Source organism: Numenius arquata, chromosome 7, assembly GCF_964106895.1.
Source record: "Numenius arquata chromosome 7, bNumArq3.hap1.1, whole genome shotgun sequence".
Lineage (NCBI taxonomy): Eukaryota > Metazoa > Chordata > Aves > Charadriiformes > Scolopacidae > Numenius > Numenius arquata.
In genome coordinates, this window is record NC_133582.1 from 31,170,571 (window position 1) to 31,188,701 (window position 18,131).

An 18,131-nucleotide genomic window follows, 5' to 3' on the forward strand; every position below is an offset into this window, starting at 1 on the left:
TGCAGCCTAATTTACCCCTGCTGTCACTAATTTGAGTCACCAGCCCTGGCGGTATGTAAAAGATGGGCAGACACAGTGCTTAGCAGTATGGGTTAGTGATGGGTTTTGGCAGTGTGAGGCTGATGGTGGGACTCGATGATCTGAAAAGGTCCCTTCCAACCCAGGCAATTCTATGATTCTAATTCATTTAGAGCTAGTTAAACCGTGTCTACCTGACAGACCCACTCCCCACATTCATCCTCACCACCATGTCTCCGTCCTTGCCCTTTCACTTCCAAATACTCCGTATTTCGTCACCAATCTTTTCAGCAGGCTGATCACTTCTAAATTAGTCCCTTTTCCTCTCCCCCCTCCTCCCCCCAAAAAAATGCTGGTACTAATTTAACAATCCTTTCACATTTTGAGATTTATCTCAAACTGTGCCTTAACTACAGGGCTCACAAACTCCATTTTCCCCCCGGTCCCGAATGCCTAAAAAGGCAAACAGTGAAGTCTCAGAAGAAAAATGTCATTTCCTTGTCTTGCAGAGCACCAGTAGGTACATTAGGATATGACAAAACAACTGTTACGATGAAGAAAATGATGATGATGATGAAAAAGGCACTTTTTGGAACATAACAGAATAGGAGCAGCATTAGAGAAATGTGGTGGAAAGGGAGGAAGAAGAGAGGTGAAAACATCTTATCATAGAATCATAGAATGGTTAGAGTTGGAAGGGACCTTAAAGACCATCTTCATATGTGCTGTAGATGTTCCATCAACAAAAGTGGGAATAAGTCTACTTTCCTCACATATACTGCTTGGACTTACTCCTCCCCTATCAGGATTTGCACTGTTCCCCACAAAAGATCCGAATTTTGAGCTGTCTGTCAGGTAAATACATCAACAAAGCAAGAAAGGAGAAATGAGATACCAGTGATACTGGAACCAAGTAATTCTATCAACACACATAACCCACTTTTGATGGGGTATCCACTAAAAAAATAAATATAGTTATTATTTTGCTGGGCTGATGGGAGGTCTTGAGAGAACAGTGTCAGGTTTGCAACATCAAATAAAAAAACCAGGCTGAGCTCATCTCCTTACCTGTCACAGGAACTCCCCATCCCCAGATGCTGCTGCACCTGGGTCCAGTCACAGATGACATCAAAAAAGCTGGTACCTGTCTGTCTCCCCTCTTTGACCCCCCCCAAAACCAGCCACCAAAACAAAACACCGCCTTCAGCACAGCTTCAGCAACAAAGCAGAACATAACCATTTCAGCCACAAGCCTCCTCCAAGAGATGTTGCTTCATGCTTTAGGGAGATTCAGGACACAGCACCTTCCACTTCACCGGGGACACGCTCACCTAATTTCCCCCGTCCTCGCACACGAGTAGGGCACAGGCTGGGGGGGCGGATGCATTTTACAGGCTCGAGGGGCTGGAATTCAGTGGGATCTCTCTGGCAGCACATGACGACTCTGGGTTATTGAAGTTAAAGTTGTGTTATATCGTTTGTAAAACTTTTCAATAAGGACCAAAACAAGAACAAGAGGGGCTGTGGGACCACAAAAATCCTTGTAACGGGAAGAGCTGTATCCAGCTGGACATGGAGCAAGGGACATGCAGCTGTGAACAGCAGAGGGTACAGCAGAGGGCTACAAAGATGATGAGGGGCCTGGAGCATCTCTCTTGCAAGGAGAGGCTGAGGAACTTGGGTCTTTTTAGTCTGGAGAAGAAAAGGCTGAGGGGGGATCTGATCAACGCTTATAAATACTTAAAGGGAGGGTGTCAGGAGGATGTGGCCAGGCTTTTTTCAGTGGTGCCCAGGGACAGAACAAGAGGTAACGGGCACAAACTTGAATATAAGAAGTTCCATCTAAACATGAGAAGGAACTTCTTTCCTTTGAGGGTGGCAGAGCACTGGAAAAGGCTGCCCAGGGAGGTGGTGGAGTCTCCTTCTCTGGAGACATTCAAAACCCACCTGGACATGTTCCTGTGTAACCTGCTCTGGTTTTGGCAGGGGGGTTGGACTAGATGATCTCCCGAGGTCCCTTCCAACTCCATGTGATTCTGTGAAAAAAGACAGAGGGAGCAGAAGGAGGATTATTGAGCATGCAGACTTTCAGGTGGATCACAGCTGGCCAGTGAGCGCTGGGAGAAGGCGGGGGGGAGCACTGGTGCTCAGCTAGGTACGATACTCTTCCCAGGGCCAAAAGGGCATCCCCCTTCTAGTATTTTGTTGGTGAAGCTAAAGAATTTAGCTGGCTGAGTCCAAGGTCAGCTCCTTCACTGATAAGAGCTGTCGTGAAGAAAGCCAGAAGCGAGGACCCGCCCCTCGTTTCCCTTGGGAATTGCTTTTAAGCTGAGGCTTTACCGCTGGCTTCCACCTTTGCTAAGTGTCAGGGAGCAGCAAGGGCTGGCTGGGACGGGAAGCTGGGAATGGAGCAGGATAATAAAGCACGTGCCAGCACTGACCTCACCAACACAGAGGTGGGATGGAAATCAGCAGGTCCAGGTCAGGATTGGGGAGAGAGAGAGAGATCAGTGTCAGGCACAGTCCAGTGATCACCCATCAAGTCTGCAGGGATGGGGCAGGTCCCATGTCAAGCCAGGAAGCCCAGCCAGTGGGTCCAGGTTAGGGCCAGCATGGTGGCAGAAGACGATGGTTGCAGACACAGCTGCGATGGATCATGGGTGGGGGCCAGCAGTAAAGCCCCGGCTTGAAAACAGTTCCCAAAGGAAAGGAGGTGCAGGCCATCACTTCTAGCTTTCTTCACGTAGCCGACCTCAGACTCTGCCAGCTAAACTCTCTAACCTAGCCAGCCAAACTCCTAGAAGGGAGCCATGCCCCGGGCCCGACAGCTCCAGCTCCTCACCCCCGCATCAGTCATCTCTTGCTGCTATGCACAGGAAATAGCAGAAGAGAGAACAAGAGGGTTTGATGGACCAGGCTGTCGGCTCCATTACCACTCGTTGCAGGCTCTAGCAGGACTGAGGTACAAGAAAAGAAAAATTGCTGAAGGCAAAACCGGTGCCTGTTACAGCGAGGTTCAAGGGCCACCTGCCAGGTGAGTTCTCAGCCCTCTGTAATTCATCCTCTTCGCTGTGACCACAGGTTGCAAATCTTTCTTTTTTTTAATTTTTTTTTTTAGCGTTCAGAAGCCAGCTTATTTACATGCCAAGCCCTGCAGGGAGAGGAGCTAGAGCAAAAGGCAGAGAGGGAGGTCTTCTGAGACCTACACATCCTCCATTCTGGTTTAACTTGGGGGGGGAGGAGAAGGGGACAAAACTAACTATGGACCCAAATGGAACATCAGTTTATTCTTTCATCCTTGGTGGAAAAGGTATATCCAAGCATCACACCAAAGCTTCGCACCCCACCTGGAATACTGTGTCCAGCTTTGGAGTCCTCAACACAGAAAGAAGGACATGGACCTGCTGGAACGGGTCCAGCGGAGGGCCACGAAGATGATCAGAGGGATGGAGCACCTCCCCTATGAAGACAGGCTGAGAGAGCTGGGGTTGTTCAGCCTGGAGAAGAGAAGGCTCCGGGGAGACCTCATAGCAGCCTTCCAATATCTGAAGGGAGCCTACAGGAGAGCCGGAGAGGGACTCTTTGTCAGGAGATGTAGTGACAGGACAAGGGGTAATGGTTTTAAATTGGAAGAGGGGAGATTTAGATTAGATATTAGGAGGAAATTCTTTACTGTGAGGGTGGTGAAGCACTGGCCCAGGTTGCCCAGAGAAGGTGTGGCTGCCCCATCCCTGGAGGGGTTCAAGGCCAGGCTGGATGGGGCTTTGAGCAACCTGCTCTAGTGGAGGTGTCCCTGCCCATGGCAGGGGGGTTGGAACTGGATGATCTTTAAGGTCCCTTCCAACTCTAACCGTTCTATGATTCTATGATTCTTTGTCTTTAGGCTGCAGCAGTTTACGCAGCCCCATTTAAAATGCCTTGCATCCCCTGGAATGTGTAAAAGGTGCAATAAAATTTTTACTAGCTGAAATTATAATAGACTTTTCCCTCTTTGGTCTTTCCTCCCACACTCTCTCCTAAGACCTCAGAGTCCAGTGTGTGGGCAGCACAACCTTTTCCCATCCAGTCGCTGCCCTAGAACCAGGCAGGAAAGGCGTATCAGCCCAAGATGAAAAGAAGGCTTTTCGACTCCTTCATCCTTAGTTAATATCTTTTCCTTCCATGCAGTTACCTTGGCACTAACTCAATGCCCAAGAGGGCAGTGCAGCTCCGGCAGTCTGATGGGAAGCTGGTGCTAATGCAGCTTCTTGGTCAGCTGCCAGGCGCAGCACAAACAGTGCGTAGAGTCCTGGTGTGTCCCCGAAGAAGAGTAAGAGCTTTTCCCCCTCCCTGTTCTCCCAGCTGCCAGCACGCACCATGCTGCAGAGCGTGAAATCCTGCACCGTCCCTAAGCTTGCAACACCAGAGGTACGATTAGGTCATGTCGTGAGTAAACGTTTCAAAAGAGACCTAAGACAACTTCAGTGAGGACCTTCCACTTGGGAAGGAGCCTGAGCGCACAAATACATCCCTTTGCTTCCAGCTTAAAATGAAACTCTACAGAGTTAAAATGAGTTCAGAGCTTAAAATGTAAGCTCTATAGAGAGACCTAGATAGATTGGATCATTGGGCCAAAATCAATGGCATGAGTTTCAACAAGGGCAAGTGCCAGGTTCTGCACTTGGGCCACAACAACCCCGTGCATTGCTACAGGCTTGGGGAAGTGTGGCTGGAAAGCTGCCTGGAAGAAAGAGACCTGGGGGTTCTAATTGACAAGTGGCTGAATATGAGCCGGCAGTGTGCCCAGGTGGCCAAGAAAGCCAACGGCATCCTGGCTTGTATTAGAAATAGCGTGACCAGCAGAAGTAGGGAGGTGATTGTCCCCCTGTACTCAGCACTGGTGGGGCCACACCTGGAGTATTGTGTCCAGTTTTGGGCACCTCAATCCAAGAGAGATATCGAGGTGCTGGAGCGACTGCAGAGGAGGGCAACGAAGCTGGTGAAGGGCCTGGAAAACAAATCATATGAAGAGCGGTTGAAGGAGCTGGGACTGTTTAGTCGGAGGAAGAGGAGGCTGAGGGGAGACCTCATCACTCTCGACAACTACTTGAAAGGACGCTGTAGAGAGGTTGGTGCTGGTCTCTTCGCACAGGTAATTAATGACAGAACGAGAGGGAATGGCTTCAAGCTCCAGCAGGGTAGGTTTAGACTGAACATTAGGAAAGAATTTTTCACAGAAAGAGTGGTCAGGCATTGGAACAGGCTGCCCAGGGAGGTGGTTGAGTCACCATCCCTGGATGTGTTTAAGAGTCGTTTAGATGTGGTGTTGGGGGATATGATATAGGGAAGAACTTTGTAGAGTAGGGTTGATGGTTGGACTCGATGATCCCAAGGGTCTCTTCCAACCTGGATGATTCTATGATTCTACGAAACAGAAGCGATACCAGAAACACTTCCCCCAAAAGGCGTAGAGTCTGCAAATGCCTCTGCTTCGTCCTGTCTGCAGTAACCCATTTTGTGCCTGCTTTTTCAAACGCTGACTCCTCTTTAGTCCTATGTGGCTTGCTGTTATGTTGCCTCATCCCAGCTGGGTGGCACCTGCTAAGTACGCTGTAAATGGGGGACACCACCCAGAGAGTCAAGCAATGTTCAAGCCGAATAGGAATAGCAGAATTTAGGCCCCAAGGGAGATTCACTCTCTACATCTTCAAGCCCAAACAGCTCTAACTTGTCTTTCTTTCATTTCGAGGTGGAGAAACCAGAATATTAAATCCCAAGGAGATGCCCAAGCATGTCTGATATTTTTGGGTTGTTTTTCTTTCCTTAGCCTACCATTAAAAAAAAAAAAATCACAGTTTTTCCATGGTTAAAAAAAAAAAAAACAACAACAAAGCCTGATACAATCCAAATGTTGAAACCAGTGACAAGTGAGCCACGCGAGGGATTTTGTTTTACTAAAGCAGGTACCACAGATGGAACACGGAGCGTTTTCCACTTTAAATAAGAATGGCTCAAAATCAGCAACAAAGAGTAACTAAGCCACTTAATTACATAGCCCAGATAGGTAACTCTCTGCATCAGGTGTTATATAGTTGAGAGCAAGTAAAAAAAGTGGTAGACAGACAAGCTTATGGTCTCCTGTTGGTTTTCCACTCGAGTTCTGAAGAGAGCTGCTTGGTTTCCGTCCCAACCTGGCAGGTTTTGGAGTGAGAATCACAGAATCATCTAGGTTGGAAAAGACCCTTGGAATCATTGAGTCCAACCATCTACCCTACTCTACAAAGTTCTTCCCTACACCGTATCCCCCAACACCACATCTAAACGACTCTTCAACTCATCCAAGGATGGTGACTCAACGAAGCTACAGTATGGGCATATATGACACAACCAAGTATCGCCCGTTTCTAAGGAAGGACAGATTCTGAAGGTGATGTGAGCTGGCGAAACACTCCTTAGCTCCTGTTCCTGCTACAAGCCATCTGCAGACACCAGTTAAAACTTCCAGAAGGATGCTACGGAGATAAGAAGGGTCAGCTTAGAAGCATCAATAGGTTGAGTCTAAGAACAGAATAAAAACTCACCCTCTTGAGCGCCTCCTGACTTCCAAAGTAAACATCTACTGCCCAAGGGGACAGCACTGTTACCAGCTGTTACTTTACTCCAAAGGTAATTTCGCTGCTCCGACATGAGCTGAAAAACGATACTGGCCAGCAGAGAGGAGACCTCCTCCAAGAAATGGAAATTAGATGATGGAAACTGCCACGATCACATGAAAGTCATGAAAGATGAGAAACAAAAGGAAAACGCAGCCTAAATAATAATACAAAAGATTTTTGTATTGTCTTCCTCCAGGCCTTCACTAACAAAAATAATTTTGCTTTTTTAAGACCACACCTGGATGAAGCTAATGTTAATTGCTGATCTTTTACAGCATCCACTGGAGGTAAGAATATAGCGCTGCTGCTTCCTACTGAAACGGGCTGGGAACTGCCCCGTGTTCTTGAATTTTGCTGCTGGTTTAACATTGCTCTTGCATTGAAAATATCTTTGTCTCCATGGGCATTAGGTATAGACGTGTCATGCCGGCTGAGGAAGCTACATGATGGGAAGTTACATGTTAACGATCAGCACACAAAACGAAATAAAAAACCCGTATGGCAACGGAAAGGCTGGGTTAGCAGGAACGCTGAGTGGGGAAAGCCAAGGTCCCACAGAGCTGCTTTCCGGGTCCTAAAAAAGGATCCAAGCTAAAGATGTACTAATTATACCCAGGTGTAGAATGAGAGCTGTTTTTCCTTTCTTTTCAATCTGAACTAAAGGAACTGCTTTTTTTCTGCCCAGATTAATTTGTCCAGAGGGCCTTTAAAGGGGTGGGGCTTTCATTTGCATCTGCCTTCAGTTCCGGGGTCCCTACCAGCGGTGCTTCTCTGAACTCTTATCAGATTAATTGATCGCTCATGCGTAACCCAATGGGGCACTCATGCGTAAACTCATCGGGCGTGCAAGCGTGAAGCAACGGGGTTCTCATGCAGGAATCGACCGGGCACCCATGCAATGAATTAACAGGGCGTGCGAGCGTGAGCGAATTGTGCGCCCAAGCGTGAGCCGATGGGGCACTCAGGCGCGAACTCATCGAGCGCCCACGTGTGAATGCAGCAAACCCTGCAATTTATGCCCATCCATCCTACCCTCCGCCTCCGTAAAAAACACACAGGAACTGTTTCAACATCAATGCGTTACAAAACCCACTGTCAACATCATCACATTCTTAATATACACCGAAATTAATACAAGCTCCGCTCTTCCTCCTGTGGCCCGGGCAGCAGGGATAAGTGCTGCCTGGTGCGTGCTTTGACCAGCACAGCACTACAAGCTGCTCCTTCTGACCAAGGGCCTCCCTTTCCCACTGACCACCCGTTAACACCTCTTTGAGCAGGCCCTTACTCTAAAATGGGACACCCTCAGCTCCGCTCCCCACCTCTGCTCCCTGGAGACCCACTTGGAGCACACAGAATCACATGGGGTTGGAAGGGACCTCAGGAGATCATCTAGTCCAACCCCCCTGCCAAAGCAGGTCCATCCAGAGCACAGGAACATGTCCAGGTGGGGTTTGAATGTCTCCAGAGAAGGAGACTCCACCACCTCCCTGGGCAGCCTGTTCCAGGGCTCTGCCACCCTCAAAGGAAAGAAGTTCCTCCTCATGTTTAGGTGAAACTTCTTATATTCAAGTTTGTGCCCATTTCCTCTTGTCCTATCCCTGGGCACCACATTTAGCCCCTCTGCACCCCACAGGTCTCCTGGGCTTTCCCGGTCCCACTGAGCCCCCAGGGAAGGTGTTCTGGGATCCCTGATGCAGAGACAGCCCAGGCTGCAGGCCACTGGGGCTGAGGGCTTGAAGCAGAACCCATGTCATCTCTTCCCAGTCACCTTCCCACTCCTCGGGACCTTCCTTTGGTAGCCTCAAGCTCTCCATTTCCCACTTGCTTACGTACTGTCCACACCTCCCTCCCCTGTAGACATGATGGACCCACCACAACACCCCAGATTCCAATATGAGAATTAATACAGCTTTTCCTGAGCTTCAAAACCACTCAAACTATTGCAGCCCCTGGCCATGCTGGACCTGGGTGCTGCCTGCATTCTCCACCAATTACTATAGTGCGCAAAGCAGCCTCCACTGGGGGAACTTTTACATAAGTTATTGCCAATTAACATAACTTCTAATTATTAGTTTGGGTATCAAGAAAGAAGAAAACATAAGCAATGAGCTTTAAGTGTTTTAAAGTGCCTTTTCTTCCTCTTTCCCAGGCTTCACTTAAGCCAAATACACCTTCCTAATCTCAAGCTCTCGTCACACCAGAGGTCACACTCGCTCTGTCCCAATCCTTTCAGTGAACTGAGGGGCAACAAAGGAGGTTGGGGATGCGTACGCAACAGCTTCTTCTGTCTGCTGCTGCTTCATGCGTCTCACTGGGTCTCTTCTGCTCCCTCAGCTTCCCAGTGTCACTGCGCTGGCACAGTTCACCCATGACCACAGTCATTCGAAGTGTCCCTGCCCTCGTGTGAATCATAGAATGGTTTGGGTTGGAAGGGACCTTAAAAATCATCCAGTTCCAACCCCCATGCCCCATGGGCAGGGACACCTCCCACCAGACCAGGTTGCTCAAAGCCCCCTCCAACCTGGCCTTGAACCCCTCCAGGGATGGGGCAGCCACAGCTTCTCTGGGCAACCTGGGCCAGGCTCTCACCACCCTCACAGCAAAGAATTTCTTCCTAATGTCTAATCTAAATCTCTCCTCTTTCAGTTTAAAACCATTCCCTCTCATCCTGTCTCTGCAGGGCCGTCCCTAGGCTGCAGTCCTCAGGCATGGAGCATCTTCTTACACGCCTGTCTTCTCTGCCATCTTCCTGTCTGCATGTCTCCTCTGGCATCGCCCCCACGCTGGCTGTGATGGGGCACTGTGGGCTCTTCGAAGGGCCTGGCATTTTAGGACACCATAACAACTTCAGAACCAGCTGCCCAGGGCCACCTCCCACACTGGCACCACTGCAGCCCCTGGATGCCAAACCCTGCTACGTGTCTCCACCATGGCACTGGTGTGAACTCACGGCGCACTTCAGGGGTGAACTCATTGGGTGCTCATGCATGTACTAATTGAGCATTCATGCATGAGTAAATTGGGTGCTCATCCAGAACTAATTGGGCTCTCAAACGTGAATTGATTGGGCTCTCAAGCATGAACTGATTGGGCGCTCATGCATGAACTATTTGAGCAATAAAGCGTGCACTAATTGGGCAGCCATGCATGAAGTAACTTGGTGATCAGGCATGAACTAATAGGGCGATCATGCATGAGCTAATTGGGCACCCATCCCATGCATTGACTAAATTGGCACTCACGCATGAGCTAATTAGGTACCCACACACGAACGTAGTAAACCCTACAATTTAATCTCAATACCTTCCACCCCTTACCACTGCAAAACGCATATTTAAGAGCTGTTTCAACACAAATACATTAGAAACTACTTTCAACGTCCTCACAATCCTAACGTACAGCAGTTATAAATTTCATGCTTCCTCCCTGCAGAACAGCCAGCAGGGGTTAACACCGTAGCAGTATGTACACATGCACTCCCAAGTCTTGCTCCTTGCCCCACAAAACACTACAGTGGCTAACAGCACAGAATCCTTTAGGTTGGAAAAGACCCTTAAGGTCATCAAGTCCAGCCATTAACCTAATATTACCATGCCCACCACTAAACCGTGTCCGTCAGCAGCACATCTACACAATCAGAACATCTTACCCACCACAAACTCTACCCTTTGTCCTGGTAGGCCAGACTGTATGGGGTTAATAGCATAACAAAGTGCACGTGCACTTACTAAAATTCTACCTCTGCCCCCCGGCAACCAGATTACCAGGGTGATTATCATCATCATCAGTCTCAATTTTTATCTATTACAAGCTCCACCCCTTGCCCTTATGGACTAGATTATGGCGGTCAGCCTTATCACAGTCTGACTACACGTACTCTTCACAAATTTCAGCCCCCACGCCCTTGGATCCGACTGCAGGGGTTAACATTCTAACAACCTGAATGTAGACACATTATTATGTCCCTCAGGGCATAAATTGGAGGGCTTACTGCATTCATGCATGAGTGTCCAATAAAGCCACGCAGGGATGCCCAACTAGTTCATGCTTGAGCGTTCATTAAGTTTGTGCATGAGCACCCAATAAATATGTGCATGAGTGCCCAATTAGCTTATGCACAGGCATACAAATAATTCACACCTGAGCAACCTGTCATTTCATGCATGAGGGTCCAATCAGTTCATCCTTGAGGGCCCAATGAGTTCAAATGTGGGTACACAATTAATTCGCGTTCAAGTGCCAGGTTAATTTATGCCAGATTGCCCAACTAGTTCATGCATGAGTGCCCAGTTAGTTCACGCATGAGCGTCCTGCAAATTTACACTTGATTATCCAATTAATTCCCGCATGGAGGCACAATTAATTCATGCTTGAGCACCCAATTAGCTCACACATGGGCATCCGATTGGTTCAAGATGCCCCATGAGCTCATGCATGACTGCACAATCAGGCCACACATGATCACTCAATTAATGCATGAGAACCAGACCACTTCATGCACGATTGCAGACTTCACTGGAGATGAGCACCTCATGCTTGAACACTCAATTAGTGCATGCAGGAGTAGCTAATGATCTCGTGAGTGCCACACTGGGTATATACGGCAGGCTTCAGCACCCAGGGGCTGCAGCGGTGCCAGTCTGGGAGGTGGCCATAAACTGCCCCGCACAGGTGGCAGCTGGCTCTGAAGCTGATGTAGATGCCCACAGCATTCTAAAATGCCAGCCCCTCTGAGGAGCCCACAGAGCCCCACCACAGAGATATTTCAGGAAGAGCAGCAGTCACAAGGGGAAGAGAGACATGGGGAGATGGTAGAGGAGATGCATGGAGGGAGACACGGCAGTGATGATGTACAGGGGAGACCTACTCATGGAAGGAGGCCCATGGGTGACCCACACCAGAGCAGGTACGCCCTTGAGAGAGGGTGGTCTGCAGGCAACCCACTGCTTGAAAGCTCCCACAGCTATTCATAGTTACTAATTCCCTTCTGCTAAGAGCTGGTGGGAAGTCCCATTGATCTAGCAGCGACCTATAGGTATCATCACGCAAGGGGACTGAGCCAGGAGATGGGTGTGAGATTAGCAGCAAGGATAATGCTGGAAGACCAGTAGTATGGCTGACCTGGGAAATAGTGTCAAAAAATGGACTGAAAATTCTCCCTGCTGCCACCCTACGTATTGGGACTGTTCCTTAAAGATCAGGGACAGAACAGGATGAAGTAGGGCAGGAAGCCCTCCAAAGAGGAGAGCTGTGAGTCAAGGAATTGCCAGTGCAGGGGAAAACAGAAGCCTTAGTTAATGTTGTCCAGGATATGGAGCAAGGTCCAGAACAGTGGAGCCATTTGGTGCACCATTTTACTCGCCAGGTTGGGAAACATCCACGTCGCATCAAGAAAACGCTCTTCACCACCCATCAGAGGTCTGGACAAAGCCCTAGAGCTATTTGACTCATGAACTTATCGGTACCTCCAACAGTCTTGTTAATCTTTGCTTGCACTACCATCATCATCTGCATCGTATGCTAGAGTATAGAAAATAAATGAAAAATTCTGTTGTATTCTTGGGTTTGTGTTTTGCAGGCACAAGTTATGAAGTTTGTAGTAAGCACTCAGGTTAGGTTAACCCCAATAATGCAGCCCCCAGGGGCAGGAGGCGGCATTTGTAATGCATATATATTCACACTGTTGTGACTTAGTTACATTTATCGGAGGAGCAAAGAGTGAAGTTTGCAATAAGCATGCATTCAGATTGTTATAATATTAAGTCAAGTTCACTGGGGTGAGGGTTGAAGTTTGTGAAGAGTACATATATTCTGACTGTGGTAAGGTTGACCCGCATATCTTCCTATTCATCTTCCCAACTACTCTGCTCTGGTGAGACCCCACCTGCAGTGCTGCCTCCAGCTCTGGAGTCCTCAGCACAGGAAGGACATGGACCTGTTGGAGTGGAGCCAGAGGAGGCCACAGAGATGCTGGGAGGGCTGGAGCCCCTCTGCTGCAAGGACAGGCTGAGAGAGTTGGGGTTGTTCAGCCTGGAGAAGAGAAGGCTCCGGGGACACCTTAGAGCCCCTTCCAGTCCCTAAAGGGGCTCCAGGAAAGCTGGGGAGGGACTCTTGATCAGGGAGGGGAGCCATAGGAGGAGGGGGAATGGTTTGAAACTGAAAGAGGGGAGATTTAGATTAGACATTAGGAAGAAATTCTTTGCTGTGAGGGTGGTGAGACCCTGGCCCAGGTTGCCCAGAGAAGTTATGGCTGCCCCATCCCTGGAGGGGTTCAAGGCCAGGTTGGAGGGGGTTTTGAGCAACCTGGTCTGGTGGTGCCCAGGGCATGGGGGTGGGACTGAATTATCTTTAAGGTCCCTTCCAACTCTAACCATTCTGTGAGTCTAAGAACATGGCTGTCTACAGTGGCAGATAATCAGAGTTTATCCCAGCTGGTATCCCCCCTCTTTAAGGGAGCCTCCAGCAGACATTTACACAGGTAAGTAAAAGAACCAAAAATGGAGGGCTGGAGAATAGGAACTGTTCTTAGTGTACTGCTGTCTATTCTTTGTGTTAAAACGTAACCACAACTCCAAGAAGATGCCTGGACAGCCTGAGCACATACTTAGAGGCATGCCGTATCAGCGGCCCTATGGAAAAAAGGCTGCCTGTTACACCTCCACCAGGCAAAACCATGCCCCCAGCCCACCTCCCACAGCTGTCAAACCACCTGAAAAAGCTGGCAGTGGCCAACTCCCCTCCTGGGCACCAGGGAAATACAGGAATGCCACGTAGGAAGTCTGTCCCCGCTCCTGCAGCATGCCTGGGTACAGGGAGGTTTTACATGGCCAACTCGTCTCCTGCCTTCTGGACAGCCACCCTGGGCCACTTAGCTTAACCACACACAGCTACCTCATTACCCAGCCCCAAAACTAGCATGGAAAATAAATAAACGCCATATCACAGGAGCCCGGTGTTTAAATGCACCCTCATTCCCCACCTCAATCCAAATTTCGCGTTCTGTTACAGGCTGACAAGATAATTGTTAGGTAATTACACTGCCTTCATTTCCAAGTGCAGCAGAGATGCAGCAGCAAGAGAATGTACTAGCATGATAAAAATTACATGTTTGTCTGTTTTTTTTCAAAAATTATCCAGCTGGCCTGTATATTACCAAATAAATAGTGGGCTGAAAGGAAGCAATGGCTGGAGAATGCTTCGGAGCTCTGTTTGCTGCTCTTGTTGATGATGTTGGCACTTGCAGCCAGAATAACAGAGGGGAACAATAAACGGTAGCGGCCTCTGCCCCACCGCTTCCCTCACGTACCAACGTTGGGGTACCCCAGGGGTGACACCCGCTGCCACCGCTGGCACGTGAGAGGCACAGCGAGTACAAGGGAGAGGTGTGATAACTTGGGAGGCATCACCGCACCTTTGCCAGCCAAACCTCTGGTAGCAAGAAGGTAACTTCCCTGCCACAGTTTTATGGTTCCCAAGAGGGAACGGCACCAATTCAGCAGGAGACACCAGCTCACCGTGAAGCCCAGCCCAGCTTTGGCTGCATCCAGGCACTGCGGCTGCTCGGGCAGACAGGGCATAAAATCGGACTGACTGAAAACAGAAGTTTCATTTGGTTCAAAGATATCAAAAAATGTTTCCATTTGAAACCAAAAATTCATTTTTGACATTCAAAAAAAAAAAAACCAACATGTTGAAATTTCATTTTCCCTCCCAAAGACTTCATAAGGCAAGAATATTATCAATGGACAAATCTACAAATCTCCAGCACTTCCAACCACCTCGTGTAATTAATTTCCCGATTTGTGGCTCTTCAGTGAAAATATGAACAAACAGTCGGAGGAAGGCACAGAAAGGCCTGAGTCTCCTGGATCTATTTGTATTCCCTATCATATGACAGTGTGGGATTTTATAATACAGTGATTTTGCTTCTTTTATATTTTAATTGCTGTGTGTCTTTTTCGGTCACAAGAGTTTTCTCTCGAGCTGCAAAGCACCCCAAAGCCCAGAAGTGCAAAGACTGACCCACCACATTTCTGATTTGATGGTGTTACCAAGCACCGAGGACAGTTAAATCTCATTGTTCAGTTTCAGAGCTTGATGTCCGGTCCCTAAAGGGGCTACAGGAGAGATGGGGAGGGACTCCTGATCAGGGAGGGGAGCCATAGGATGAGGGGGAATGGTCGTAATCTGGAAGAGGGGAGATTGAGATGAGATCTCAGGAAGAAATTCTTTGCTGTGAGGGTGGTGAGACCCTGGCCAGGTTGCCCAGAGAAGCTGTGGCTGCCCCATCCCTGGAGGGGTTCAAGGCCAGGTTGGAGGTGGCTTTGAGCAACCTGGTCTGGTGGGAAGTGTCCCTGCCCGTGGCAGGGGGGTTGGAACTGGATGATCTTTAAGGTCCCTTCTAACTCAAACCATTCTATGATTCTAAGGCATCCGTGGCTCCTGATGGGGACTTGGTAGGGCACAGCAGTGCAGCAGGTCTGCAGCAGATGATTTGTGGGCTCCTCTTGCTTTTTACGTGGAAGCTGACTTTTACTTACTGACACCCACATTTTCCAAAGCGTGCCACTTTCTGTGAAGTCTTAGCCAGGAACAGTTTTACTCTCCAAGGTGGATTTTTAGTTTCAAGGTGGAGGGAGGTGTTCAGAGCAGGGACCCTAAGTTTTCCTTAAGTGAGAGAAGTGCTGCAATACAAGGCTATTTGGTCTTAGAAAGCCTGAATCTGTTCACCTGCGTGCCTCTCCCCTCCTCTTCCCCATCCCTCAGCTTTCATGAGGGACTTGCCTGAATCTGAAACAGGAAATAGATTTACATTTCCTATCCATTTCCTGTCCTATCCTGCCCAGCACATTGAAAAAGCAAGTCCTTAATTAACAAGGACCATATCCTAAAACACTCTAAAGTAACCCAATGCAAACTTTTTTTTTTTCCTAGGTTATTGCTATATATTTCAGTCACTAGAATTTTCAGCTAGGGCTAGTAGCTGATGATTGCTTTTGCTAATCATTGGTTTGATCATGTCTTCCTCCACTCCTCGAGGGACTCAAAAGTTTTCCCCGGGGGCCCAGGCGGGGTTGAGAACATAATCAGATAGCGGAGAGTTTGGTGTCTTGTGCTCCCCATTTAACAAAATAATTGCACATCGCAACTCTCCCGTTTGTCTGTGGGTACAGCCGGCTGTCCACCAATACCCTCAGGTCCTTTTCTGCTGGGCAGCTTTCCAGCCACTCTTCCCCAAGCCTGTAGCGTTGCTTGGGGTTGTTGTGACCGAAATGCAGGACCCAGCACTTGGCCTTATTCAATCTCATCCCATTGGCCTTGGCCCATTGATCCAACCTGTCCAGGTCCCTCTGTAGGGCCTGCCGACCCTCAAGCAGATCAGCACTCCCACCTAGTTTGGTGGCATCTGCAAACTTACTGAGGGTGCACTCAATCCCCTCATCCAGATCATCGATAAAGATATTAAATAAGACTGGCCCCAAAACTGAGCCCTGCGGGACACCACTGGTGACCGGCCGCCAGCAAGACTTCACCCCATTAATCACAACTCTAGGCACAGCCATCCAGCCAGTTTTTTACCTAGTGAAGAGTACACTTGTCTATGCCATGATTCGCCACCTTCTCCAGGAGAACGCTGTGGGGGACTGTGTCAAAGGCCTTACCAAAGTCCAGGTAGACAACATCCACAGCCTTCCCCCCATCCAGAAGGTGGGTCACATGGTCATAGAAAGAGATCAAGTTGGTTAAGCAAGACGTCCCTTTCATAAATCCATGCTGGCTGGCCCTGATCCCTTGGCTGCCCTTTACTTACCGTGAGAGCTCACTCAAGATGATCCTCTCCATGATCTTTCCCAGTACCGAGGTCAGGCTGACAGGCCTGTAGTTCCCCAGATCCTCCTTCCGGCCCTTCTTGTAGATGAGCATCACGTTAGCCACCCTCCAGTCATCTGGTACCTCTCCTGTTGAACAGGATTGTTGATAGATGATGGAGAGAGGCTTGGTGAGCTCTCCCGCCAGCTCCCTGAGTCCCCTTGGGTGAATCCCATCCAGCCCCATAGACTTATGCGTGTCCAGGTGCAGAAGTAGATCATTAACTACTTCCTCCTGGATTATGGGGGGGTTGTTCTGTTCTCCATTCTTATCTTCCAGCTCAGGAGGCTGAACACCCTGGGGGTAGCTGCTCTGATTGCTGAAGACTGAGGCAAAGAAGGCATTAAGTGTCTCAGCCTTCTCCTCGTCCTTGGTTGCATTGCTTCCCTCCGCATCCAGTAAGGGATGGAGATTCTCCCTGGCTCTCTTTTTATTGTTGATGTATTTGTAAAAACTTTTTTTGTTGTCCCTTATGTCAGTGGCCAAGTTGAGCTCCAGCTGGGCTGTTGCCTTCCTAATTTTTTCTCTGTGTAACCTAATGAGATCTCTGTAGTCCTCCTGCATTGCCTGTCCCTTCTTCCAAAGGTGGTAAACCCTCCTTTTTTTCTTAAGTCCCATCAAAACCTCCTTGTTTATCTGGGCCAGCCATTTTCCCCTCCCTTTAATCTTGCAACACATGGGGACAGCCTGCTCCTAGGCCTTTAAGATGTCCTTCTTGAAGGGCATCCAGCCTTCCTGGACCCTTTTGCCCTTCAGGACTATCTCCCAAGGGACTCTCTCAACCAGTGATCTGAACAGACTCAAGTCCACCCTCTGGAAGTCCAGGGTGGAGGTTTTGCTAATCCCCCTTCCTTACATCACTAAGAATTGAAAACTTGACCAATTTATGATCACTAAGCCCAAGACGGCCTCCAACCACCACATCTCCCACTAGTCCTTCTCTGTTTGTGAACAGTAGGTCTAGCGAGGTGCCTCCCCTGGTAGGCTCACCTACCAGTTTTGTCAGGAAGTTACCTTCCGTACACTTGAGGAACCTTCTAGCCTGCCTGCTCTCTGCTGTGTTACATTTCCAGAAGATATCTGGTAGGTTGAAGTCCCCAACCAGAACAAGAGCTCGCGATTGTTAGACTTCAGCCAGCTGCTTATAGAATACTTCATCTGCCTCTTCATCCTGGTTGGGTGGTCTATAGCAGACTCCTAGCACAAAATCTCCCTTATTTGCCTTCACCTTCATCCTTACCCATAAACACTCAACTTCGTCACTGGAATCTAGGTCTATACAATCTAAACACTCCCTAACCTACAGAGCCACACCCCCGCCTCTCCTTCCTTGCCTATCCCTTCTGAAGAGCTTATAGCCATCCATCACAGCATTCCAGTCGTGACAGTCATCCCACCGCATTTCTGTGATGGCGACTACATCACAGCTGTCTTGCTGCACAATGGCTTCCAGCCCATCCTGTTTGTTGCCCATACTATGTGCATTAGTGTAGATGCACTTGAGCTGGGCTCCCGATTTCACCCCCATCCTTGACCCTTTACCCCCAGGCTCATTACTGGTTGGCCTGGTTTTATCCCCTTCCCTGTTCGATTCTAGTTTAAAGC